The following is a 27363-nucleotide window of genomic DNA, read 5'->3' as shown; positions in this document are numbered from 1 at the left end:
CAAAAGTCAAAAGCTTGGACATTTCCAAACTGTTCTCTTGATACTGTCTGAATTGCTTCTGATCTACCGATTCATCTGTAAGAGGAAGAGTATGTTGATACTTTTTTAAAAGATATATTGCCTTCCTTTAAAAGCCTCAGAAGACAATTTTTTATCCATTTCGTTTATGTCTTACAATGGGATTTTATAATGACATTAGAATGACTGACTTACCCCACCACCCTGAATTGGATAAGTGGAAGAAAATGGATGGATGGATGGACTATCTTAACCAAAGAACAGCCTGAGAGTACAAATTTTCTGAACAAAATCTGGGCATCACTACCCCCCCCCCCCCCCCCCCCCCCAAAAAAAAAAGAATCTGTGTGTTGCAGGTTTAGATGAGGTCTTTTGGATTCATTAGCAGCAAGGCTCCAGATTCAGACAAGCAATCCTCTCTCTTCTCGCTTTAGATCTCTTCCACGGCTCATACTGTCATAGTGAAAAAAACACTCAACTCCAGCATATGGCTGACATGCGCTGGCATTATGCACGCCACATTGCGTGCATGGATTAAAAGGGAAATGCATTTGCTCTCCCTCTCTGACTGTTGTTCTTTCCTGAGCACTTAGCTCTCATGTTGTTCTGAGATCTGAAAAGCCTAAAACTCATGATAAGTGTAGCCTTTTACATCTTAGGTGTGGTTTTCCGTGGATCTCCAGCCATGCTTGTGGCTATGTGCTGTGAGGCTGTACTTAAGCTACATTCTGGTCGTGTACTTCAGGCCATAATTATGAGCTGCTGAGTGGGAAAAACCACTCATATCAACTTCCAAGTTGCATGTTGGAAATATCAGGGGCACTGACGATCATTCCCAGTTAACAAAAATAACTGCAATGTCAGTGCAAGTGTCAGAGGATTGCCAGCAGTATGTCTGCACAGACACCACTGCTTGTATTTAAAAATGAGCCAATATTAATATTAATACAATTACGTTCAATTAAATGCAACTGTGTATGAAACACATTTTTAAACATGCATTTTTCCCTAACGACCAGCAGGGGGAGACTCTTAGTTTGAAAAACATTTGAGATCACATAAAAGTCTACGAGCACTTGATTTACTATTAATTTACTAACTCAGTAAATATTTTACTGATGAGTTTAGGATATTATTCACCATTTCTGAGTGTTAATTAATGAATTAGGAAATTCATTTTTGCAAACTATGGTTCCATTTGGAGCAAAAAGACCAATACACTATGGTATCGTTGAGGGGCTGCTTTGTAAAAGGCAAGCCACTATGATGATGATGGATAAATAAAAACAAGGCCAACAAATACACTTAAAGCTCAAAAGTACTTTCTAGTAAATGGAAAATCAAGCAGAGTTTTCTTTTTTATAAAGTTAATACTATAATGTAAGTTTTTGCACGTGCATACACGCACACATTGTCATCTTCTTCCTCTCTCTGTGTCTCTCTGTTTTCCTGGTGCTCTCATTGTCCTTCCTCCTTCCAGGGCCTCTCGCCAGTAGGCCTACCGCAGTCCTGCTTCCGGGTGAGTGTTGGAACAATAATGAAGTAGAGCTCAGAGAGCTTTTCTCAGGAAAAGCGCTTTCAGGATGCGTCCACTTACAAAAAGAATAAACATTTTTTTCTTTGCTGATGTTTTGAAACTAATAATAATAATACAGGTAATATAGTACCACTGCCTGGATACTAGCTTCTTTGGCTGTAAGGTGCAGCGTCCCTCTATAGGTGAGGCCACTTCTTCATTTAGCTCCAACCAGAGTTTCAGGTCATAAATTCACTGCAGCTGTGAGCTGCTGCTACAGCTAACCTTCAGAACAGGTTGCATGTCATCTTACTGAGTGTCTCAGCCACTTTAAAGTTAACTGCAGTGTTTTAAACCTAAACCGGTTAAAATGCCAATTTATGGACATTTCTCTCTGTCTGAAACACACATAACACTCACATCCCGCCATATGCGAATGCAAAGTGAAGGGAAGTTCAGCCAAGTCAGGACAAAGTACTTCCATTTATTTTCTAACAAGCAGCTATCCTCATGGTGATTCTGTGACACTGCATTGACTGTCGCTACATCATCTAATTATGGCCAGCTCCACAATCGTGTCGAGGGAGGGGAAAAAAAACCAAAAAAAAACCTGTAGAATGAAGATGTGACACATGAGAACTGGGGAGAGTCAGACAACCACAGGGAACGGTAGGCAGGAAGAGGAGGAAGAGGAGGCAGGGAGACAGGGACGGCGTAATGAAAACATCCCATGCAAAGTGCCTGTCAGAGACCTTGTGCAGGATTCAGTGTGCGCTGGTGAGAAGAGCCGTGGCAGCTTCCTCTGAAGTCAGCACTGAAAAGGAGGCAGACACACACGCGCGCGCGCGCGCGCACACGCCAACTTTCACAACTCTCGCAGCCTCTTTCATAGACAATAGACGTGCTCTTACACAAGAGCAGAAATTCACTGCTTGCACACACACGCAGCATGGGAGCTCTGAGTCATGTTCAGCTGAAGTTGCTCTGCCTCAACCACATCAACTTTCTAACTTTATGAGTAACAGACATTTTACTGTCTAAGGTGACAGCTTGAAGATTGATAGGTAGATATTTCCATGCTTCTTTCAGTCTAAGTTAAGCCCACCATCTCCCGGCTCCAGCTTCATATTTAATAGACAGACATGAGAGTGGTATTGATCCCCTCATCTAACTTTTCTAGCAAGAAAATGAAACGTATTTACCAGAGACTGTTGAATCATTCCCTCAATGACTCACCGCAGAGGAGCAAGGAAAAAATCAACTGAGTTGTATTGACTGACAGGCGAGTGATCTCGGCCGTGTTAAACCCATCAACTTCAATTCTCTGCTCCTCTTTTGGGATTGATTTGAGGCCAGCTGCTCGGGGAGCCTGTGGTCTACTTTCCACAATGAGCCTCATTTCATTCAGACCTTTATTACTCACGGAGCCTGCTTGCTCGTGTTTCAGAGTGCTTAAGATACTGTTTTAGGAGAGACACACGTAGATGCGATTGGACTGGGATGTTGGAGAGGGAATTAATATTGATATAAAGTGGCGTAAGGTGGAGTCACAGCGGTTACAGGGAGCACACACCACACCTAAATCCAAACAAACTGCTGTGATCACCATAGTCCTGAACTGGTTTGGCTGTAATTTGCATGAGCTGTGAGAAATAAGCTTACTGACCCATTAGTTTGGATTCAATAGGAAAACATGCGTGTTCCTACTTAATGCCTGCTTCAAGCTACTTCTACATTAAATATAGTACATAATAATAGTAATCAAAGGCAAAAAGATAATGCTCGAGTATGCTCCATGTAATGTTTGGATTGCATACCGTGCATCACTTTGATTACATATAAAGATTTTTGTTGTACTTTTACATACTAAAAACGGGGAAAAACAGAACCACACAGTGTCTCTGTGCTTATGTTCACGTACATGACCTGCAAAGGCAGCAGACCCACTGCGATTAAGCTCAGCATAAAACTATGCAAGGCATGAAGTGGTCTCCGCCCTGCCTCAGCGCTAAAAGCGACACTGTAACAGGAAGTGTAGAGGCGCTGCACACAAAATAAAAGCACAGACTTAACAACCTTTAGGGGAAAAAAGAACTTTCGGCACAAAAGCTCACAAAAACACTCTACAACATCGTTCACTATAACTCCATTCCTGAACATTGCATACATGTGCGCTTAATTTAAGAAAATATCGGTTTTAGTAAAGCGTTTCTCTGCGGACGTCATGGTCGGAAGTGCGTTGTTGTGCTGCTCTCTTAACGGCAGTCACCTTTTCTTGATCCCGACCCTCCAGCCAATCAGCGGCTGTCAGGGACACATGAACGGCGATAATATCCGCGGAACAGGCGCTGCAGGCTGGAGGAACAAAGAAAGCCGCCCGCTGCCTGTGAGGCGTCCTTTCACTTCGGCAACACGGACGTTCACCGTGTTTGTTTAGGTGCTGGGTTTTTTTTTTTTTTTTTTTTTTAATTGTTGTTGTTTTTTGTTTTTTTCTAAATCTTCAGCAGAAACTCTTTTCCCTAACCTTTAAATGTTATTGTCGGCGTTTAGTCCGAGTGGTCGTTTTTACTGAGGAAAGAGGAAACTTGGCGTCGTGAGAGGTTTTTTTTTTTTTTTGTTGTTTTTGGTCGGGTCGTCTTTCTCGAAACCCTCCTGCTTTGGATGCGCTCACTTGAGGGTTCCGTGCGGTAAGTTAGTTTTTCTCTTTCTGTCAGGCTGAAATTACAGAGCCGAAAGCATGAGTAAAGGTCGCTTGTCGCTTTGCATTGCGGGGAGCAGAAAAGTCAAACTTTACCGTTTGATTTCCGAGGCTTGCGAAAGCGCCGATACCTTCTTCTCACGAACAGCCGTGAGCGTTTTCCGAACTCCACTAAATGTTGTGGTCATTTTTGTAGCGCCCCGCTGCTCAGTGACACACGACGCCAAGAATAACTAAACTTAAAGGTGTTTTCTGAGCATTTGGCCCAACTTAATATTTCGGTATAAGCTGTTTAAGCAGGTCGGTTATTATTTTTATTTAACTTGTTGAACAAATAGGACTGGAGCTTAAGCAGTAGGAATGAGTCAGTTGGTAAATAACCTTCATATGCTCATCTAAATGGCTTGTTAGAGAGTCAGTCTTGCTCGGAAACATTAAGATAACACTGGCGCAACATTAATTGAATCGACCTGTGTTTTAGTCATTTACTGTAAAGGAACTACTGACATTTTTAAAGGAATTTGGCTCCGTGTTTGTTTTCCGTCCAAGCAGAAGAAGGCGCAGTTCTTTGCTGTTGCAACTAGTCAGCAGTCTTTAAAGACTCGCACATTAACCTGGTTTCCCTTGTGCGTATTTTTTGCTTAAAGACACTTTAAAAAAACAAAACAAAACTTACTAGTAGGCGTGTTAAGATGATTTCAAATGTGTATTGCTGTCCCCCCCCCCCCCCCCCCCCCCCCCTCCTAGCTACCCCCTTTTCATCAAGAGGCTTTGTCTTTTCCAAGGCTGCAACTATAATAATGGTTATAATAGTAAAGGTTACCTCAACTCCGTCCATCTGCACCGTTTTGTGGTTCAAAGTGGTACAAAATGAAGTACAAGTTCATCTTATGTTCTCTTGAACGTGGATGTTTTGGACCCGGTTGTCCCTGATGTATGTTCCCAGTCTCTTGATGGATTCAGTTAATTTTGGTTGGTTTTGAACCATTTTTAAAACCGGGCTTATTCCCAGGTGAGCAAACAAAGCTAGTGTGCTAGCCTAATGTGCTCCAACCAATAGGAACTGGACTGTTTTTGACTCCATTCAGTGCCTGCTTAATGTGAAGTCTGCCTGCTATTCAAGGCTAAATGCTGTGCCTGTAACTGCACCATCTGCTTTGCCCTCCTGGGTATTGTCAGGCTACTGTCCAGATCAAGTGTTATGGGAGATTTGTGTGGGTGGACCACAGCAGATGGTGAGATGGAGAGCATAGCTGGCTGATGTGGCAGCTAGGCTAACCATTGTGGTGGTTGGATTTCATTTTTAGTTGTCAACAGTGTAATAAACAAAAGCCAGAATCTTTCAGCAGGCAAACATTTATTACAGCTCCACGAGAGTCAGTGTTAGAAATGGCTTGAATGTTAACTAGCTTCCTATACAGTACAAACACAGGCTTATCCTCTCATCAGAGGAACTAATGACCCCTGCACTCCACTTCCAGCCATCTGGAGTTTGACCCTGTGGCTATCATGACATCAGCTGACCTCCCTTTAACCGTGCGGGTGGGTGGCATAAACGTGCCATGGAAGCTAGAGGTCAACGGTTGAGTTCAGATTTATGTTAATTTGTCTTATAATAGACATTGGCAACTTAATGGCTTCAAAAACGGGGAATTGGCTTTGCTCTGCTTCTGCATTTTTATGCCTGATTGGAACCCAGTGACTGTTAAGATTCTGTGTGTGTGGCAAGAGACTGGAATGTGTTACTGCACACATACAATCAGTAAGAATTTCATTGATTGTGTTGTGAGGTTCACAAAACTCATCACAAACTGTCCTGCACATCTCACTCGTTGCACTAGTTTTTGATAAGGTGGTGCCACACAAATCCTGGTGGACAGAAAGATGAATGCTCGACCTTGTAGACTGTACTGAATGCATCTTTGCTCCCCAGAGTGCAAACAACATCAACTTCCTCACATGCGACGCAAGCCACAGCTGCCTAGTGATGTATACAGAAATGGTGCAGCAGATCCTGTCTGGACCTGTGTCTTTTCTAAGGCTTTCCATCAATTATTGGCAAACTAATAGAAAGGCCAAAAACTCTTTGGCAAAGCACTTCTGATCTATCTATAGTCCGAAACAAGAGTTACACTTGGACAACTCTTCAAGTTTGTGTGGATCCAAATATTGAAACACCGAGGCCTAGAAATGCCAAGATAATTTGGTGCCGCAGTTAAAGTATCCAGTTATCTGACACACAGTTTGAACAGAGCATAAATCCTGCTTTCCTGTCTCGTGCTGCTGTTATAAACCCTGTCCTGGTGTCCTGGCACTGTCTAAAAATGAGCCGATCTGCTCACTTGCTCCGGATGAGGACAGGAAATCTATTCTTAACACTTGTTTTTTTTTTTTTTTCTTTTCAAGATTTCACTATCAAACAGCAGCACTTTTTTTTTTTTTTTTTCTTTTTAATAACAGAAGTTTACTTTGCTACTAGGATGTCACCCATCCATTGAGACACATTAGTCCCCCCCCCCCCCCCCCCCCCCCCCCCCTTTTTTTTTTTTATTCCCTTCAAGGTTTTGCAAATAAAATATTCACCTTTGGACAGTCATGAAAAACCTGAAAGTCATGGAATCTTTAGATTAAAAACATGCTGAAATGTCAGGAAAATGTTCTTCACAAATAGCAGTATAATGGAGTATGGAATTCAATCTTTTCATATTTGAGCAGATCAGTCACGTGATTTCATGTTTAATGTTCTCTCTGTGGGATCGTGTCACTCAGAAATTTTGTACTGTTGTGGCCAAAACTTTTGAGACTGACACAAGTTTTGGTTTTCACAAAGTTTGCTGCTTCTTTTAGATCTTTTTGCCAAATGTTTCTATGGTATACTGCAGTATAATCACAAGCATTTCATAAGTTTCAAAGGCTTTTATTACATTACACAAGTTTATGCAAAGAGTCAATATTTGCAGTGTTGGCCCTTCTTTTTCAAGACCTCTGCAGTTCGCCCCGGCATGCTGTCAATGAACTTCTGGGCCAAATCCTGACTGATGGCAACCCATTCCTGCATAATCAATGCTTGGAATTTTTCAGAATTTGTGGGTTTTTGTTTGTCAATCCGCCTCTTGAGGATTGACCACAAGTTCTTATTGGGATTAAGGTCTGGAGCCACTTAGTTATCACTTTGCCTTATACTCCATGCTCCATCATTCTGGAAAAGGCATTCTTCACTAAACTGTTGTGGGACACTGGGAGAGGTTGCTCTTGGAGGATGTTTTGGTGCCATTCTATATTCATGACTGATGGTAGCACTCGTCTTTTCTTCTCCAGCTCCACTAATTTTTCCAGATGCTTTTCAACCATAGACAATAATTTAATGCTGTCTGGTACCTGCTGCAGGGATTCCAGCAGAATCCCACCTTTATTCCCTCCATCCCACACTCACTTTAACAGAGACTTGCAGTCAGTAGTAGACCTGCACACTCAGAGCCCAGGCTGTTTCAGCAGAGCTGGGCTCTAGTCAGTGTGTTTGACGCTGACTCAGTAGAATGTTCATGTTGTGAAATCCCATTAAGAGCAAGCCAGTGCTGAGCAGGGCCCAGCCTGGGCTTTATGGGACAGCAGGTCACTTTAAAAGGCCAGCAGTGCCCCTGTGTTTGCACTCTTGTAATAGGATCTAATTACTTGAGTGGCTCACGCTAAATTGAACAGCTCTTTTAAATCGCTGCTGCTCATGTTTAGTTGCTCTTGAAGGCAGTTTAAATGATTTTTTTTTTTTTTAAACAAGTGTTACTGATTGAGGATAGCTGTTTTCAGACAGACTTTAGTGCAAAGGGTAAATGCCGCATGGATTTGCCCTGAGGCTTTAGCCACTCTTGTTGGGCGGGGGTGGGGGGGCAAACAAATCCAGCTATTGTTTTTGTTGCCCTGTCCTGATAAGGGTGATTGAACACCAGGGATTTCATGCAAAGCAGCAACTTTTCCCACCAGGTTTAGCTGTGACTACCACTAGCTTTCAGATGGGTCGTTTGTGACCTTTGTCTGCTATTGAATAATGGGAAAGACTAAGCTCTTAAGTGTCCACCCCGGCACTGTCATGTCACTGATAATGGACTGTATTGATGTGATTGGGTGCAAAGCCTCTTTTTAGCAAAAGGTTGTCTTTAATATGCTAAACAATTCAGAAATTCCTGCTCATTGTATCTCTACTTCAGGCAGGGTGTGTATGAATAGAACATTGGGTTACTGCATGCCACCTTGCGTTTTTACCCAGCCCTTCAGGCAGATGAAGGGTGTTCTCAGCAGACAGTGTAGAGGGAGAGACAAAATACCAGGGCTGTTTATCTTTCACATCTAAGAAGGATGTGGTGTAAAGAACTCCTCTAGGGAAAAAAGTTTCCACCCACGTTTCTATACTTGTGCACAGAAGCTGGGCACGCTGTGTGTAGAGACTCCTATGAATGAAAATTATTCCTGTAAAGCTGCACCCAAATGTTCAGCTGTTGGGACATTTGTTTATTGGGTTTCATTTTGGGGATGTTGTTAACATCTACTGTCCCCATTGTCTTGCTGTCCTGAAGCAGTTTTAACTTTCTTTCTAATGGTCATTTCTAGATAAATGTAGCTGATATCACAGCAAAGAGGTGTGTGGTTTTATGTGTGTGCTTGTCTTGGTTATAAAATCTGACACAAGTAGCCGCCTGCTTGAACTAGCCAAGCTTTCATCATTTGCTGCTGAATACTTCTAAAAGTCATCTAGGGAAAGGGGAAAAAAAAAAACCCACAACATTCAAGGTTGCCTGCATATGCCTTTATCTGTGGATCACTCAGGGTTGCTCGATAGTTGACTGACTGGAGTTCTTTTGTTGCCCACCCTGTGGCTGCAGTGCAAGTCTCCTGAGGGATTAAAGTATTCTTTGGCCCTCCTGGTCCCTGTAGACATTCTGTGGTGTAGGGAGGGTGGCAAATACCCTTGTGAGATGGGCTTTAGGGTCTAGTCTGGCCTTAACTCCCTACTGGGCTGCCCTCTCTCCTGCCACCCCCTTGAGATATATATATGTATATGCATGATGTTTTAATAATCATGTTAAATAATCAAGATTACGATAGAGATGCAAAACTGCCAGATTTATCTGATTTTTTTTTTATCCCACTTGCCTGTCTGTAGCAACATGCAGTCTGTGCTGTCACTCTGATTGCTGTCTCCTTCTCACCCTCATCTGTTTTTCCTGCCATAACAACCAGCCATGCAAAACAGTGTACCCAAAGCCCTAGGTCAGTGTGAGGCCAGCGTGTACACACACACACAGCTTCAGTGAATCATCTCACCTAAGATAACTTATTATGCAATGGTGTGTTTGTATGTCGGTACAAGAAGTGCAGGCATACATGGTGTCATGCTGTCAGCATACTGAAACAGAATTGAAGGGATAACAGGATGGTGGTGAATGCACTTGTCAATATGCTGACGCAGAGGCATATGATAGTGTGTGTGAGTAAACGTGAATGTTTCACTTTGTCAATACAGTCATATGGAGCTGTGCACTGAGTGTGGTAAATCTTGTGGTAATGGGATAATTATTTAGCAAAACCTGTGTAAAGTGTTGTGGTGCAGTCACCAGCAGTGCTCATTTAATATTAATGGTCTTTATGTCCACATTCCCATATAAATAGTTGTGTTAACAGAGTTTCTTACAGGGATACACTCTCTCAGTTCAAATTAATGTGTTGCAGGCTTTCTTTGTGGTTCATCGTTATATAGTTAGATCTGTATTTGGACAAATGATACTTTTTGTTTTTTTTTTTCGGTTCCTTCGGTTGCTGATTGAGGGTCTCTCTGCCTTCAGTTTTGCCTTCAGTAACTGAAAAGTGTTGTTTATTGGGTTGAGATCAGGTGGTTGATTTGACCACTGAAGACTGTCCCATTTCTTTGCCTTGAGAAACTCTTTGGCTGCTTTTGCAGTATGCTTTGGGTCCTTATCCATTTGCACTGTGAAGCACTGTCCAGTCAGTTTTGTGGTATTTGTCTGAGCAGAGAGTACAACCCTGTACGCTTCAGATTTCATTCTGCTACTTCTGTCAGCAGTCTCATCATCAATAAACTAGTGGCCTGATTCCACTGGCAGCCATATATTCCCAAAAGTGCTGCCATTTGTGGACTTCTGGAAACAATTACAGTAATAACCCTACATTGGGTGTGAAGTGCAATTTCTCAGCTTTCAGAAACATTTGAATTTTTCCGATAGGACAAACGGTCACGTAATTACGGTGATTCAAAGTGCCTTTGATCAGACGTCTCAGCGGTGAAAAGTTCAGTGTTAACCAGCTGTTCATGGCAAGTAAGGGCAGGTAACAGGTGCATCGGTGGCAATCGCCCGCTGTTAAAGGGTTAATTTGCTTACATCACAAGCTGCTAGTATCACTCCTTCACTTGCCTTTATAGCTCGGTTGTACTCAGTGATGTGTTTCTAGCTTTACTGGGAACAGTTTTCTTGCCTGTTTTGGAAAGTTTGACCTCTTGTAGCCAAACCACTGTCATAATACTGAATTTAGCTCTTTTTTTATAGTTAAAAAGCTCAATCGACTGACATGCAGCTCTTGCTTTCAGACACGTTTGGGCTTGCTAGAGAACGTAAACGCATGGTGTTGCTTTACCGTTGATATTGTCAGATGACAGTTCTTCACAAAAAATGTATACTGGTGTTGTGGATGGTATGATTATGGGACCATCGTGCACTTTAGTTCTGTGGTCTTTCAGGCCTTTTGGTGTTGCTGAGCTGATCAGTGCAGTCATTCATTTTAAGAACGTACCACATTTCTAATTCGGCCATTCCTAAAGTCTTTGCCACCCCTCCCTGATGGGTTTAATTTGGTTTTTCAGCCTAACAATGTACTCGTTCTTTGGATCAAGAAATCATTGGACCTCATGTTGAGAGTTCCACTGAAAAGGCATTAAAGTGCCTGTCAATTGTCAAATTAGTTTTGAGCTGAAAATGGGGGACTATGTATAAAAAATGGCTATAATTCCAAAATGGGCAATGCAATAGTCTTAATAAACCCCTTGAATTAAAACAAATCTGCATTTCACTTGTTTGTTTGTTTGTTTTTTTTAAATCCACTGTGGTGGTGTACAGAGCCAAAAACATCGGGATCTAACTGCATGTCTTGGGATGTTCGACTGTTTATAAAAGATGGCTGTACCTTCTGTGACATTACAATTCAGTTAGTGAATTCCTCTTTTGAAATCCTTTTTAAAACATATTTAGTGGAGTTTAATTTTTCAAGCTTAATATATTTTTCTTAATCAAATATCCTAACAAAACAAAACAGTGTAATAAATGTATACACTTCTGGTAACAAGGTAACAGCGGCTCTTAGATTTAAATAATTCTCAATGGTGCTTATCAGTGTGTAGTGAGCTCCCAAAGGTCTTTATTTTTATTTTTTTTTCTTCTAATTTCTCATACCATAAACTGGTTCCTAATCTTATTTTGATGAGGCTTACACATGCCTCTATCTGTATTTGCAAACATCCCAAGAGCTTAACCACTGTTTAGCCATAGTTCACTGACATGAATAACTGAGCTGTGCTCCTGCATCTATGCTACTGGCATCCTGTTGTTTTACTGATGTTCAACATCTTTGTAGCCTGCTGTATCTCTCTGTAAGATGTCAGCATCCTTTGCTCACAGCAGTCGGTCTGTCTAAAGAGCACTTTTAATCTTTCTGCTTTCTCTACATTTTTTTTTTTTTCTTGAGTAGTTTAAGGTTTAATAGGTCAGGTGTTCTGTTTAAGGTGTATCTGAAAAAGAGAAATCTACTTCAAAGGTAACAAATGATGGTATTTGCTTTAACATTTAGCCTGTTGGTAATCAATAGTGCAATAAATCTACATGTTCAGCTAAGGCAGTTCATTGTAGAGCTTTGTTTTGTTGCCGAGTTCTCTCAAGTTTGGGACAAACTAACGTGTCTTTGAGGCTCAGTGTTTCTGGGACTCTGGGAAAGGAAATGGTTTAGATCAAAGCAATACAAAAAGGAAAAGACAGTTTTCACACCCCTGTCTTTTTTTTTTTTCTTCTTCCCCTTTCTTCAAATTTTGTTTTGCATTTTTAATTGGAAGTCAGTCAAGTCCTTGAGCACAAAAACCTATTAATTATCCAAGTAAATTCAGTCCATGTTTGACTGTAGCTAATGACTTATTTTCTCCAGGGTAGATGAGGCCACAAGCTCTCAACTATAGCAGATTGAGCTTATTTAACTGCTCAAAGTGACATGGTACTTTTGATCTGCTAACATGCCTCCCAGTTAAGCTCCATGTCATCAGAATCATCCCGTGGCCTACATGTAGTGCGTGTCAAGTCGTTTTTCAGCATGAAGCGTTATGCTGTTAAAATGTGCTTTTAACTAGCCTTTTTAGCAGGAGAAATGTGTCAAGGAATCTGGTGGGTTTTGTCCTTTTTGTCTGACAAGTAATTAATACCAGGCTCCAGACTGTAAAAATTTCAGTTTATGAAAGTTAAAAAAAAAAAAAAAATCAAAGAATTGCAATTTCATTGTTTTTATTTTGCTTACAAATACAGTTTTCTGATCAACAGTCGAAAGCATTACAGTGTAAAGTTTGCACCTCAACAAGTAATTGTAATTCATTTAATGCATAACGATCACCAGTTCAGTTTCATACTAATGAATGGTAAACCTGTACATAAGGCAGGGTAAGGCGATGAGTGTAAAATTTCCATCCTGCCACCATCACTGCAGTAGTGATCACTGATGGATTCATGGAGGCTGCTTTTCCACTCATTTTCAGTCCAGTCCTTGTACCCGACCATTTTCAGAGGAATGTTTCCTTTGTTAATACTAATCTATGAATCAATCAAATGGGTACCTATTTTATGGAATGAACTCATGTTGTCTGTACACAACAGAAAACTTAGCAAAGAGCTCATTTTAAATTGTATCTTTAGGCACTTTGTTACTATCAGGCTGTTGTAAAAACATAATTTGTTCCTATTTTAGTTGAATCTGAAAAATGTCAAAGGTTTGACAGGTATTAAATTGTATATTTGAACCAACAAGGTGATTCGCAAAGAGCTATTAGCTAAAAACTTGGCATATCTCAGTATGGTGTGCAGTGTGTCCTTAAAAAAAAATGTAAGGAAGCTGGACAAGTGGAGGACAAAAGTAGTGGAGTTGGCCATAGCTGCTACCATAATGATAAAATGATAACATTAGTGTGGGACCTAGGCAGAAAGTGTTAGTAAGCCTGTCCATCTGTAATGTTAATAAACAGTGTTAATTTAACAGGATAATGCAATTTGTTTCTAACACTTGCTATGTTCCTCTTAAAGTCCCAGATTAATTGCTGGTAGACTTTTCTAAACTTTAGAGAGATGCATGAACTTTCCAACCTCATCAGCAACAGAAATATAGTGTCAAGTCACCAGAACCACAGGAAATAAACACTGTAGTAGCTGAATACATTTGCACCAACTAGCATTGTTCTAATCTTCATTTAAAAAAAAAAAAAAAAAAAAAAAAAAAAAAAGCCTCTTAATACCATGTGGGGGGGAAACAAAATTAAGTATTGAGGATTTTCCTCGGTGTTGGTATCAAGTTTGAAATGATAGTTTCAATAAATTGCTGGACCCATTTTCCAATTTCCTAGCAAAATAAAAAGAACTGCGGCTCATGACTTTTGCACAGCACTATATGTGACAGAAAAAACTCCCTGAGAGCAGCATATGACTCTGTTTACATCTCTCCATTCTAGCTCAACACTGCAAAAAGCTATAACACACTCCTGCCTGGTGCTTTACAAGTTAATTATTTAGTGTGAGCAGGTAAATCACTCAAAAAAAAAAAAAAAAAAAACCTTCCCAATAAAAACGCTGACGATGGACATGGCACATAACTGTTTGTTGCCCAACCATAATATAGTGTGCCGAAGAAGATGAGAACTGTGACAGAGGTTTTTGGCCTTTGACCAAAGGGAAATCACCTGATTTTATAATTATAATTTTTTTTTTTTTTTTGCTTTTGTTTTTTTAACGTGGGGCTTGATTTACTCAGCTTCAGTCATTTTGGTTTATCAAATAAATGTTCAAGAAATTTGAAAGCGAGACAACAGACTCATTAACTTAAACATAGTTGGTTCTAGTTCAATAAATTGAACAAATGTCACAGCCTTTATGAAATTTCTCACATTTATGGCTTAGAATGTGATTTAAAAAAAAAAAAATCCCTGAACTGCAGAAGGATCAGTAGTGGAAGGATTGGGGCGGGGGGGAGATGGGTCAAGAACCACCTTGTACCACCTGTCGTGTTGGTTGTTGTAGTAATTGTCATATTGAATTTTTTTTTTTACCTAATGTGGGGGTTTGTTTGTTTCTCAGCTGTCAGTTACATTCAGCATTATAAGGAGGGTTTGGTTGGGCCCCTCAGGGCATCTAACAAGGCTGTTCATCTTCACACCACATTGACACACGCCCATTAAATAATACAATAAAGATAGAGCTTATCTTTACTGGCTGCCATTCTGGTCTCAGACAGTAGAAGTGATTGGTTACATGAGAATGTTTTTTGAATTGAAACAGAGTTGGAAACTATCGTGGGCTGTAGTCTCCCAAGGGCCTTCTACTGATAAATGGTTCACTGCCTCTTCCCTCTAGCCATCATTAAAAATGTCAAAGCATTAAAAGCTGCACTTCTTCATAATCACCACCCTCGTCACTGATGGGAGATGTCTCCTGGCCTCGTCTTTCCTCTTTTGGAGCATGCTTAATTGCTTTCCCAAGTGTTTGTAAACGAAATTGGAGTTGTGCCTCAGTTGCTTCAAACAAATTGTTCTGTTAATTATCAGCGGCTGATAAAGTGTCAAGAATGAAGCAGAGCTGCACTGGCAGGACAACAGATGCTCACGAACACCTTTGCACGTAGTTAACGATGCCTGTGCCATTGGTGGTTAAGGGCCTTGTCCAAGGGCGGTGTGTTTTTTTTAGGAAGAGAACATTAAGCTGGAAAAGAACTTGTCTGTACTATGTTACTGTTTCACCACAAAAGTGGTTACACCCATTTAAAAATAGTCACAGTTAAAGGTGGGATGAAAAGCGGTTTGTTGCGATGATGTGCACATTTTCGATCACTGTCTCTGCATGAAGAACTGGATAGAGCTGTGTGCTGACAGCGGTCTGAAATAATGTTTAAAAATGAAATGGTTCACTAGTTAAGACTTGATACGGTTAGCCATATGAGTTCAAGTGCTCCTTCAGTTACCAGAAATGACCAAGGCACTCTTAACAGTGAAAGTGGTCTACCTATATGCCCTTTAACAGCCTTTAACACTGAGGGTATCGCTGCCAACACATCTGCACAAGCGCATTACTGTAATTATGTGATGGTTTGGCCCATCGGAAAAATCCAAATGATTTCTGAAAGCTGAAAAATTGTGTTTCACTGCCAACATGTGGTTATTACGGCAGTTTCACTCACACTGTTGCATGAAGCCTGTGAACACCTACACATTCGAAATGTGTTGCATTGCAGCAATACGGATGGTGTTATAAGGTTAAGCTCCTACAAAGTCACAGGTATAGCTGTTCTCTCGAGAGTTACGAGGTCAAAGTTAGACATTAGCAGTACCTAGCTAGTTGACAGTTGACTGAAAATTACATGCTGTGTGATCTGACAGAGGTATTTCAAATTAATTAACAAAAAGCAATGTTAGCACGGACTTGTTCTCAAGGTGCATCTTGAGGGTTAGTCAGTGACAGGAAGAAAATACTAAAAACTGACAAAATTGCAGCCAAAAAAATTTTTTTCTCCTCTTATTTCAGGCTCGATAGTCTCAGACATGAGTATGAGTATAGTAATAGGTCTAGCCACCAGCATATTTGGAAAAATTCCTTTAAATGTTGGTGTTTCTAAAATGGGTCTGAGGGAAAAAATAAAAGTAAGTATATTCTTTTTGGGAATGTACTTGCCTTTGGCATCCATGCACAGCGAAACAATTTAGAGAGGAAAATAAAGCTAAAACAGAATTATAAGAAAATGTAAACTTGTGAATAAAAGCTGCACTAGTGCAGCTACACCATTCCTTCTGTGCCACATTTAGTGAAATGGTATTACAGTAGGACTGCACTACACATTAACATCACTCAGGTCAGCCAGTGTCCATGCTTACAGCTTTTCTGACTGAACCTCTGCTTGTGCAACTTCATGAACCCTAATGACATACAAGACAGCAGCTCAGATTACAGTCCTCCATCTTGTTACTATGCTAACTCCCAGCTGGTTACTGCCTTACGTTAGCATTCCTATTGGCAGTGAGAGTGCACGCAGTCCTCAAGGGAAGCTCCCCCAGTCTACATGTTGCTGCATGGTTCAAATAATTTTACTGCCAAATATTTCTAATCCTAAACTTAACCTCAACACGTAAATTGAATGATTCATCTTTTGTGAAGCATCCAAAAGCCTGGGATCTGGAAACTGTAATATCCAAGGGTCCATATGTCATCACTGAGCATTCGGACAGGATGTTGAAACTGTGGTCCCCCTCTCTCCTCCACAGAGCTCTCCTGTTGCTCTGTGACGTTGGTGTAAATGTTTTCTTTTTTTGGGTTTGGAAGGGTAATGGAATTGGTGTACAGTCCCTGCAGAGTTGCTTGCAGGGGTGTGTGTGTGTGTGTGTGTGTGTGTGTGTGTGTGTGTGTGTGTGTGTGTGTGAGAGAGAAGTATATTGGTACCTTGGCTTCAGGTTGAGATGTGTTGAGATAATAAAATCTTAACATGTATTGATGGTGTCTCAAAGTCAAGTCTCTTTTGTGCCTCATTGCCTTTTAATCTATTGGATTGAAAACATAAATGTGCCTAATGTTAAACCTTAAGATGGGGCGGGCTGCTTCTTCAGCAGTTATGCTATGGTGATGAATGTCTGTGCATCACTGATATCACCTTGACTTGAGTTTCCACACCAGCTCGCTGCCTGTTACTGGAGCTGTGTGCAGGCAGAGTGGGAGGAAACAGGTGGTGACGAGTGAGGGGCATTGGAAAGAAGGCTACTGTGTAAGCTGTGTAAGCCGTCCTGCTGTTTGGTCAGACCACACACTGTCGAGGCCTGGATGAGTTGGATGTGCTTGCTTTAGTTTACTTGCTTTTTTCCGGGGCTGACAGTTTGGAAGAGGTGCACTCCATCTTTTTTTTTATTTATTTTTTTTTTTTTTAAAGTCTTCTATAATTGCAATTTAGCTGAAAGAGACACTAAGCTATAGTTGCTATGGTAATATCATCCTCAGTGCTGACAGGATCATGGATAAATGTCTGGGAAATGATCATTCTTCCCTTTAGTGTTTATGTATTCTTTTTGTCTCATTTACTGTTTAATTGATACACTGTAAGATGTGTACTTGGTCAACTTTTCCTGAGCTCAGTAGCTTTGCAGACCTGGCTATCGTAGGAGGGGTGCTTGTGCTTTTGCCCTCCATTGATGGTAACTTGATTCAACAACTTTGTTGCCCTCCAAACCCTTCCTGCACCAAAAAGCACTCACATCAATGGCAAAACTTTTCCCATTGTTCTTTTTGACGCATAATGCTCAAGAATAAGATCTGTCATTCGTGTGTGTAGCCAGTGAATGTCGTGAATCTGGACACAGACAGATGACAGTCGTAAGTGATGGGGTCTTGTGGTGGTGACTACATTTGCATGCACAAGCTAAAACATCGATGAGAAATGACATGTTTCTCATTTGTATGTTCTGCTTCTGTCAGAGGCTAAAATACCTTTCAGTTTAAGTACCTATAAATGCACTGATCACTGCTTAACTTTACAATTGGCCCGAGTTTTGCTGAGTAGCCCTCAAGGGCTCAATGGAAAGAATTACTACTCTGTAGCCATGCTTGCAAGGGAAGAGGAGCCAGCACATTGAGTACTTGACAAATCCGACTGCAGTGTGCTTGACCGTGGGGAGTGATGTTGTGCTAAAACTGCAGCAGTGTGCCTCCCTGTGTGTCAGGCAACCTCCTGAGCTGCACTGATTCAGAAATATTGCTCACATTCATGACAGTTATAGGTCTTTAAAAGTGCAATTTATCTTGTAGAAATTGGACGGCTATTTAGAAAATTTTCATTGGATGTGGCCATAGCTGTCTTTTGTCACAGATTTTGTTGATAAATTTTACTTAGCAGTGTCAGTTTTCTGTTGGCTTCATTGAGCGATGACCTCAAGCTTTAAATGGGATGATTGGCAGCAGAGTACGAAGTGTCTGGGATGAGAATTGGTACCTCAGAATCATGGCTGTCACCAAGAAAAGGATGGATTGTCTGCTTCGGGCTGCCTTGAGTGAAGGAGTTCAAGTATCTCTGGGTCTTGTTTATGAGTGGGGGAAGAGTAGATGGACTAGCAAAGCACAGTGGGGACACTGTACTGCTCTGCTGTGGTGAATAGAGAGCTGAGTGTGAATATGAAGGTGTCGATTTACTTGTCGATCTACATTCCTGTCTTCACCCATAGCAATGAGCTGTGAGCAGCGACTAAAAAAGGATACAAGCAGAAATAAGCTTCCTCCAAAGGTTGTTTTGGCTCATTCTAGGATGCGTCCTGTGTGAGAGGTTTTGAGGCACGGGGCAGATGCAGGACACGCTGGAGAATCTTCGTCTCTCAGCTGGCTTGCTTAGACTTCTGTCCCCGCCACCCAGATCCAGGTAATGGGTAGAAGAATTCCAATCTGTAGACGGAGAAGACCTCCCTTTTTTTTTTTTTTTTCTTCTGCTGTATGTCGTCATAAATAAAACAAATATTTAAAAAAAAACTGCATTAATTTCTGAATTTTTTTTTCCCTTGACATTTCATACACTGATCACTGATAATTGATAACTGCTAGTTTCAGCCAAACTAAAGTTGTGTACCTTCCCTGTCACTCTCAAAAGTGTTCATTCCTGGTGTCTAACAAAAGCATCGAATCTATTTTCTTATTCATTAAACATTTTCCATTTTGAACATTTCAAATTTTGCTTTGTTTACATCAGTGTCTAGCTTGCAATCCTCCTCCTTCAATACCTCCTTTGGCGCATTGCTGCATCTCTTGGCACATTCTGGCGCTCGTCGATCGCTCAAATAGTGTGAAACCATTGGCAAGAATGCATATTACGTCACCCGTGTACAGAGGCCTGCACATGGCATACAAAACGCCAGAGACCCACTCGTAAAGAATTGGCTCCATTGCACTGCTGGAGAACTGGAGTGTCCACAGGATACTTTTAAAACACCATCCCCTTTCTTTTTTTAATGTTTGAAGAGGCACCATCTTAAAATTTGATGAACATTAAGATTGCACAGGCTTATAAATATTCATCAGACCAGACCCCCCCCCCCCCCCCTTCCTTTCTTCTCTTTGTCACCATCCTCTTATTTCAAATCTCTTCATCTTGGCCTGAATTTGAGCTGGACCCAAACAAACAGGTTTTCTCAGGAGATCATCCACCAGCACTTTAGTGGCTCTTGCATGTATAATGCAAAACACTGTCAGGCTGTTGCCTCTAATTGTCCTATTGAGTGTTTAATGTTTGAGCTCATTAACATGATCTGACATCTATTGTTTATCATGTTAATGGCACCATTTTCTTGGCTGTAGTAAAAGGACTGTTAATTAGTGACCACAAAGCACACATCTAGTTTAGCACAGCACCCTAATCTAACTTTAACCTGTCTTATCACTACAGGAAATAACAAGAGCTTCAATTGTGTGGCCTCGTTTCCTCTTTGACCTGGCAGAGATGTACTTTCCTCAGCGCGCCCGCACTCAGATGGATTAAGAGGTTAGTTTCCAATCTCGCATTCAACTCTAATCTTCTTTCATTAAATGCTGCATTTTGTCTAATCAAAGCAGGTCAAAGCTGTGCATTGTGTTTAAGGGAAAAATTACTTTTTCTTCTTTCAGCAAAGAGTCGATATGCGCACCAGCACAGGGAGCCTTTTGTCATCATGAGACAAAAAAAAGGCATATCACTTGCTGGAAAGTTGTTGATTGTTGGCGATGTGAAGACAGACTTATTTCAATGATCTTCCTCCCCCAAACCATAACCCAGCTGTGGAAACCTGATCAGCCTGGTTTGGACTTACCTGTAGAAGCAGGGGGAAACTGAGCCGGGGCGGCTGATAAATTTTTCAGCAGCTCCTAACTCAAAAGCAGCTGATAAGCACTATGGTCTCAGAATTTCAGTTTAGGTTTCATTCAGCGGGAGGCTTACGTCACTGGCTCAGTTTTTGAGCACACTTGAGCATGATGGAGGTGCACCATGTGACGTTACAGAGAATTGGATTCCTTGGAAAGTCTATCACAGTTCTGACTTTTCTCTACAAAATTTATATATATTCCATGTGACATATGTCACACCTATAAGGAAATAACTGTGTAGATAAATGGACGGTAAGGAGGTGGGGGGATTTTGTGTTATTTGTCATGGCTAAGGCTGGATAGTAAGACCAAAAATCTATTAACGTGTATAAATGTGCTTTATTTTCTTTTGCACTTAACCTCACTGTTTCATATTCCACTGGCCGATCACAGAAACTACATTTAGATCGTAGATTTTAGATTGTAGCTGCATTAACACACAGTGTGTATGCTAAAGAGAACTTTTTTTTTTTTTTTTCTTTTTTTTTTGCGTGTTTTGATTAGTCTCTATAAAAATGTTTTACCTCTTCGATGTCTTCTATAAAAAATACACTGGTGTAAAATCCCTTTTACTGTCATTTAGTTTTTTCCTCATTATACATATATTACATATGTTATAGTCTAATTTCAGAAACCAGCACAAGTGTTGCCTTTCAGCTGCTGCATGACTTGCCACTACAACTGCAATTTCCTCATCAGGATTCAGGGTTTTAAAGTGAACTCACTGACTTTCTATCACGTCATTCTCCCTCCTTTTAAACATTAACTGAGTGGAGTACTCACAGTACATCCCTCTATCAGGCTAGTTAGAATAGTGTCAGAGCTTGTTTGGTGTAGTTGGATATTGATTGTCCAACAATGGCTGGTCTTTTCTCTGGCTTTATGTTGCCCAATTTTTAATGTGTGCAATGTATTTTCTAACCATTTTAGCTCTGAAGGGGCTTTTCTGCATATGCAGGGCTTATGTATGCATGAGAGTGATGCTGCCAGATTTCCAGGCCTTTTTGGGGGGGGGCGGGGGCTTTACTAGAAAATTCAGTGTCCACAAAGAACTCGTTTTCTCAAAGAGGTCGCTTTGGCTCCGGCTTCCAGCACGTGGTTGCCAGCAGATTCTTTTCCTGGGTAAACAGAGACGGGAAGACGGCAAACTGATACTCGTCCTCGGCTCGTGGGTGCGTCTGTGTAGGAAATCTTTTGGACAAGTGAGCCTGTTATTGACCATTCCACTGGCTTTGCCAACAGGAATCTTTGATCTGTATCTTAGACAGTCCTCCATCTCCTTCTTAGCGGAAGAAAGGAAAGAAAGATTTAAAACATTTTTTTAGTAATTCTGATTTGGAAGTGCACAGCTCTGTGCGCTGGGTTTTCCTTTGTGTTTACACATCCACTTTTTCCCTTACTTCTTTCCATACATTCATCGACTTCACTTGTCTTAATTTTGTTTGACTTGCCAGTTTCCCCCAAACCATGCCTGCCCGCTGTCAGTTCTTAATATTGCCACTGATGAGAGAACAAAGTTATATTCACTCCCATAATAATTTGCGCCCTTAAATCAAAAGCGGATGCCGATCGAGTGTAGTTCTGGCCCACCCTCGTTGATCTCTACTTGAATGTGCAACATCTTGCTACGCACTCGTCTATACACAAGGGCACGTCAAAACAAGGTGGTTCCACGGCAAGCGCCGGCAGCCTTAAGCGTGGGTGTTGTTGAATATGTTATGAATGTGGTGAGTGTGCATTTTTATTGATTTGTTTTTAGAAAGTGAAGGCTTCGGTGTGATTTTTGAGCCAAGTGGTATTGTGTTAATGTATGCAGAATCCTGCAGAAGACTAAAAGCAGGCAGTGAGGAATGCTGTTGCGTGTTTGTCGGGGGGGAGTGAGAGGAGGGCTTTCTTGTCTCCCAGGGGAGAAAGATGAGAGGAAGAGAGGCATGATATATAGGTAGAGAGCGGGGGATGGTGTCAGAACTGAGGAGAAGTGGAGGAAAGAGTCAGCTTAATGTAAATAGACATGGTAAACGCCACATTGAAATCTGAGCCTAACTTTACAGGCTTGAAGTCTTAGAGAAATGCATTTATAAAAGGCAGGGAATAAGTCTGTCTAGTTAAAGGGGCAGGTATTACACTCAATTCCAACTACATATTTTAATTTTTTGGTCTCGAGCCTCTGCTGCAACATTTGTAGGGTCAGAATTTGGCATAAATGACATGAAAGCATGAATCCATCCTGCCTTGTATCCATGGTTCATGCTGCTGCTGATGGTGTAATGGTGTGGGGGGTATTTCCTTGGCATACTTTGGCTCCCTTGAGCATAGTTTAAAGGCCACAGCCTACTTGAGTATTGTTGCTGAGCATAAGTATCCCTTTGTGATCACACATACCCATCTTCTAATAGCTGCTTCCAGCAGGATAACACACCGTACAACAAAGCTCAAATCATTTCAAACTGGTTTCTTGAAGAGTGAGTTCACTGTACGCAAATGCTCTCCAATTACCAGATCTCAGTCAAATAGAGCAGCTTTGAGATGTAGTGGAACGGGAGACTCACATCATAGATGTGCAGCTGACAAATCTGCAGCAAATGTGTGATACTATCCTGTCAATATGGAGCAAAATTTCTGAGGAATGTTTCCATCACTTGGTTGAATCTGTGCCATGAAGAATTAAATACTACTCAGTTCTAGCACCTGATAAAGTGGCTGAGCGCGTATGACAGAAAAGGAGGAAAAGCATACGGGGTCCTCTTCAGCTGTAGGAAAACAAAAAAAGGATACTGGTGCAAAACAGAAACCCATCCCTATAACAGTGTAGTGAAAACATTAAACCCCCCCCCCCACCTCATCTGGCAGTCAAGAAATGCAAGCTTTATATTTGATGGTTTCCTCAGTACTTGTAGCACCATGACCTGGACATTTAAGGATTTATGTTTTATTCAAGGTAAAGTGTGTGTGTGTGTGTGTGTGTGTGTGTGTGTGTGTGTGTTTTAATTTATTCTAACAAGTTAGCCTCATGTGGTGACCTGCTGGAGTTTAAAGAGTTGTTTTGTTGTGTTGTCAAAAACGCACACTGGTTTATTTTATTCAGTCAGGGGAAGTTTTCAAAGATGAAGAGAGTGTATGCATAGATGTGACTGTTCTCATTGTGAGGAATAGCAAATGCCTGAGATGCACAAACCCCCAGGTTCTTAAGTAAATGTGGTTATTGGTATTCAGTATTGTACAATAACAGTAGTGAGATTTTGCATGACTGTGCATGTAGGTATATAGGTATAAATGAACAGAGGCAAAGGTGCATTTACTTTCAACTTGGAACAAGTGCCAATATACAGTTAAGCTGTAACAATGCACAGAATAACAAACAAACAGAGGCTCCATGTTGAGAGGAAAATCGGTGAAATGTGAGTTTGTGGTAATTCCAGAAATCACTTTTTCTGCGCTTTCACGCAGTCTGCTTGATGTCTGTTGTAGTCAGTTGTCAGACGTGAGTCCAAAAGCAGCAGAAGCACTCCAGAGATCAGATGGAGACGTCAGGTAATTTTATGTATCTGAATCTAACTCGCTGTTGGGTTCTTGGAAGTCACTGCTTGGGGCTTGCTCTAATAGATATTGCGGTGCGTATTTTTATCTTAAAATGTTATCTAATGTTTGCAAGTTTTGTAGTCTTAACATTTACAACTTTATTGTCCAGAGACAAGTGTAATATTTCAATAAAATGCAAAACTAAAGCTTGGTAGCAGCTGTCATTATTGGTTCAGCTCCACAGCAGTCTGCAGGCTCAATCCGGTTCAGCAAAGTGGAAATGAGCTGTTAATCAGCAAATGAGGGATAACTGTGTGTATGTGTGCCCACATTTCTTTCCACCATCCTTTCTTCTACTGGAATACAGTAAGTGCATCTGTGGTCGAGTGGGTGTCTTTTTTAAACTTCTTGGGAAAGACTTTGAACGTACTCCACACTAAGCCCCACACGTCTCCCTCCCTCCTCCCTCCAGCAGCTGTTTTCCTGTCTTAGCTGGGAACTGGAGCCAAACTGTTTTCTATTTTTTTTTTCTTTTCTTTTCTTTCTTTCCTTCCCCCTATCCTCGCCTCGCAAGCAGGAACTCGTAGACTTACCGAAATACACACACTCACTCCTCTTGTCTGTCTCTGCCCTGTCCCACACTCGTCTGGCTGTTGACTGTGTGCTGACCTCATTTTGGACTACAGACTGAGGAGCAACTATTCCCACTCTTCTACTTGGCTGCTGTGATTGCGTGCTCACATTGCTGTGTGAGAGCCGCCTGACTGTTCATAGAAATGCTTTCATGGTAAGATGTCTCTTCCCATAATTACAGGCTACTTCTGTCTGTTGACCTCTTATTTGTGCTCCCTTTAGTCTGTGACTTTGTTGCTGGTTTCCCCATCTCTGTGTTGGCTAGGCTGCTGTGAGGCTCATCCTGTGCTGAAGTCTTCTTGACTGTGTGCTGCAGTGGTTTGAGGGTATCAGCATTTTGCTAAAAAAAGTGTCAGTGAATGAAATAAAACTGTAAAATTTTATGCCTGCCACCTAATTTTTTTTTTTTCCATATAAAAGGAAACAATCTTGTTACAGTTTTGACTGACACAGGGAGGTGTAGCCTGTAGCTGTCTGCTAGGCCTTACTGTGGTAATTAATTACTCTGGTAATTCAAGCCACCGTACCAGACCTCTCGACTAGCTGTGGTATCGTTTCCTATTGGAGCATTTTTAATGGAATTATGTGGCAAATAATATAGGCTGCCCCGTGGTACGGCCCATCCAAGAAGTCTGTGCTTTAATTTTGGTGAGTGAAATTGTTTTGGTTTCTGGCACTGATTGACATTTGTCTTTGTGTCTTTTATGGATAGTTTATGGATGCATTTCGCTAATGTTAGCTGACAATATCCACCCTCTTGTCTAAATATGGAAAATAAACTTCCATATTTGGAAGTTTGGACTTCTGAAACTTGTGGATAACATCAGTTTATCTTTTCTATACGGTCCAAGGCCCCGATTAGCTTACCTGCCATCAAACTTAAACATCTGAGTCGACATTTATCCCCCTTTAGTTTTAGACAGATGAGCATGTTTTGCTTTTATTGTATTTACAGTAGGGTAACTGTAAACCTTCTTTACCTCTTTATCCAGCCCGCCATCACCACAAAAACAAATCGTACACATGGCAATTGTGAGAGGAAAAAATCATTAGTTCTACTTAATAGACTCATAGATGAAAAATGATGGGCATAACCGCTGTGACATCACCCACTGGTTACATGATTCTGTATTGTGCTGAAACTTTGGTGCTGTGTTGGGATTTGAAGCCACAATATTTGGATGAAAGGGAGTGCACACCTACCAGTTATGGCTAATAAAGTGTTTGGATGGTCTGTATTACTCAGCAAACCAAGATCACAGGTGAGATCTAGCAGACAAAGATCTGCCTCTGACCCTTTGGCAGACGATTGAATTAAAGATTTAAAATGCAGAATCAATTGTGGACGTCACAAAACTTTCTAACTTGCTCGTATACTGCAGCTAAACACAATGTTTGAATTTATTTCAAACATCAGAAGAATCTCATACATTTTGTACCTTGTTTGATGTCTAACCTCAAAATGTTATCTTGCATCATCTACCTGTGCAGCTCTGTTTGAAAAATGTACTGAAACAAACAAGCTGTGGCCTTTTCATGTTTCAGAAATCCTCAACAGAGGAGGAGATTGTAAAGCATGCTGTATGTTGTGGCCACGTGGGTAAGGAGGATGTGGAGTATGGGTGATGAGACTTCAGGAATAGTTTTCCAGGGTTCTTGAAGCACATTCAAAGCTCTTCTTTGGATGTTGGCTACCTTTTTTGTTCTGTTTTTTTTGTCTGTCGAGATGACACTCACTGTTGTACCTCTCTTCTGACCTCCTCCATACATGTTGAAGATTTGAACCAAAAAAAATTTCAAACTTGGATTAATCACTCCTTAAGACCTGCTGCCACTGATTCTATTTTATTTTCTCCTCAGTCCAGTTCTTGTGTAATTTGGCTTAAGCCTTTTCTCCCGGTTTCCATTCCTTTAGAATGGCTTCCATTTCTAATAAGGCTTCGGAAAACAGTGGCTTCACCTAAAGAAATGGGAACAAAAGATGTTTTCGGACACGTTCATAGTAATAAAGTGCCTAAAATCCCTGTTTTTGTAGTTGTTTATATTTCTAATTACATATTATGCAGGACAATGCTGTCTTAGATCAGTTTCCAAATATGAAGTGGCTCAAATTTGCAAGTCCAGCTTTTATCTGTAAGAGTTACCATCAGTAAGCTGTCCTTCTGCCTGTGTATTAGCCACGTGATAGATACTGATGGCAAATATGAGTCACTGTTCATACATGTTCAGACCCATGTCATGATCGCCTGCAGCTGATGTTTCAAAGCCAGCGTGCAGATAATGGTGTTTGTGGATTTGAGTTTTCTACTTCAAAGTCCCTGCAATACTAAAGTGCATGAATGCGTCCTTAAGCTGGACACGCTTGAGTCTGTGCATTTGGTGGAGGTTGCTTGCGTTAAGACCGGCTGTGTATGTTTGATATGCTAACAGTGGTTGTCATGCTACCAGCGGCCTTCTCCATGCCACTGCTTCCCTTGTGTGAGATAACAAATTTGTGGCATGGTTTCTGGTCCAGCTGCATCTTAAGCAGCGCCGGCTCCTTTTCGCATCTGATCTTCTGTACGCTCAGAGCTGATGAAAACTCACTGAAGTATGTTAAGGTCTGTTTTTTTTTTTTTTTTTTTTTTTGTTTTTTCTTTTTTTGTTTTTTCCCCCCCACTAAACTAAACACTGTTAATCTGAAGAGGTGCTGGATAAGACACCACATCTCCTCCATTCATACTTTTATCAGGCTGCTAACCATTAAAGACCTGCTCCATTGGTGTTTCTTTCTGTCAGTTCTCACATCTGTTCTTTCCATCATGTAAACCCCCCCCCCCCCC

General features: G+C 41.1%; 1 protein-coding gene across 4 annotated transcripts in view; it reads left to right on the top strand.

Annotated features, from left to right (window-relative positions):
- Positions 1 to 3840: 3840 nt before the first annotated feature.
- The window catches only part of LOC115791249 (SPRY domain-containing SOCS box protein 4), a 45231-nt gene continuing 21708 nt past the window's right edge, over positions 3841 to 27363 (top strand). For 2 of the 4 annotated variants that reach the window (XR_004020853.1, XM_030745415.1), the window contains exons 1-2: positions 4005 to 4221; positions 19935 to 20030. The gene's annotated coding sequence lies outside the window, so the exon portion shown is untranslated. Of the gene's footprint in view, positions 3972 to 4000; positions 4222 to 19934; positions 20031 to 27363 lie in introns of those variants that run through there. The other 2 variants (XM_030745416.1, XM_030745418.1) reach the window with 2 other exon arrangements.

This window comes from Archocentrus centrarchus, chromosome 13 (genome assembly GCF_007364275.1).
Source record: "Archocentrus centrarchus isolate MPI-CPG fArcCen1 chromosome 13, fArcCen1, whole genome shotgun sequence".
Classification (NCBI taxonomy): Eukaryota; Metazoa; Chordata; class Actinopteri; order Cichliformes; family Cichlidae; genus Archocentrus; species Archocentrus centrarchus.
This window is presented reverse-complemented; position numbering and strand designations above follow the sequence as displayed.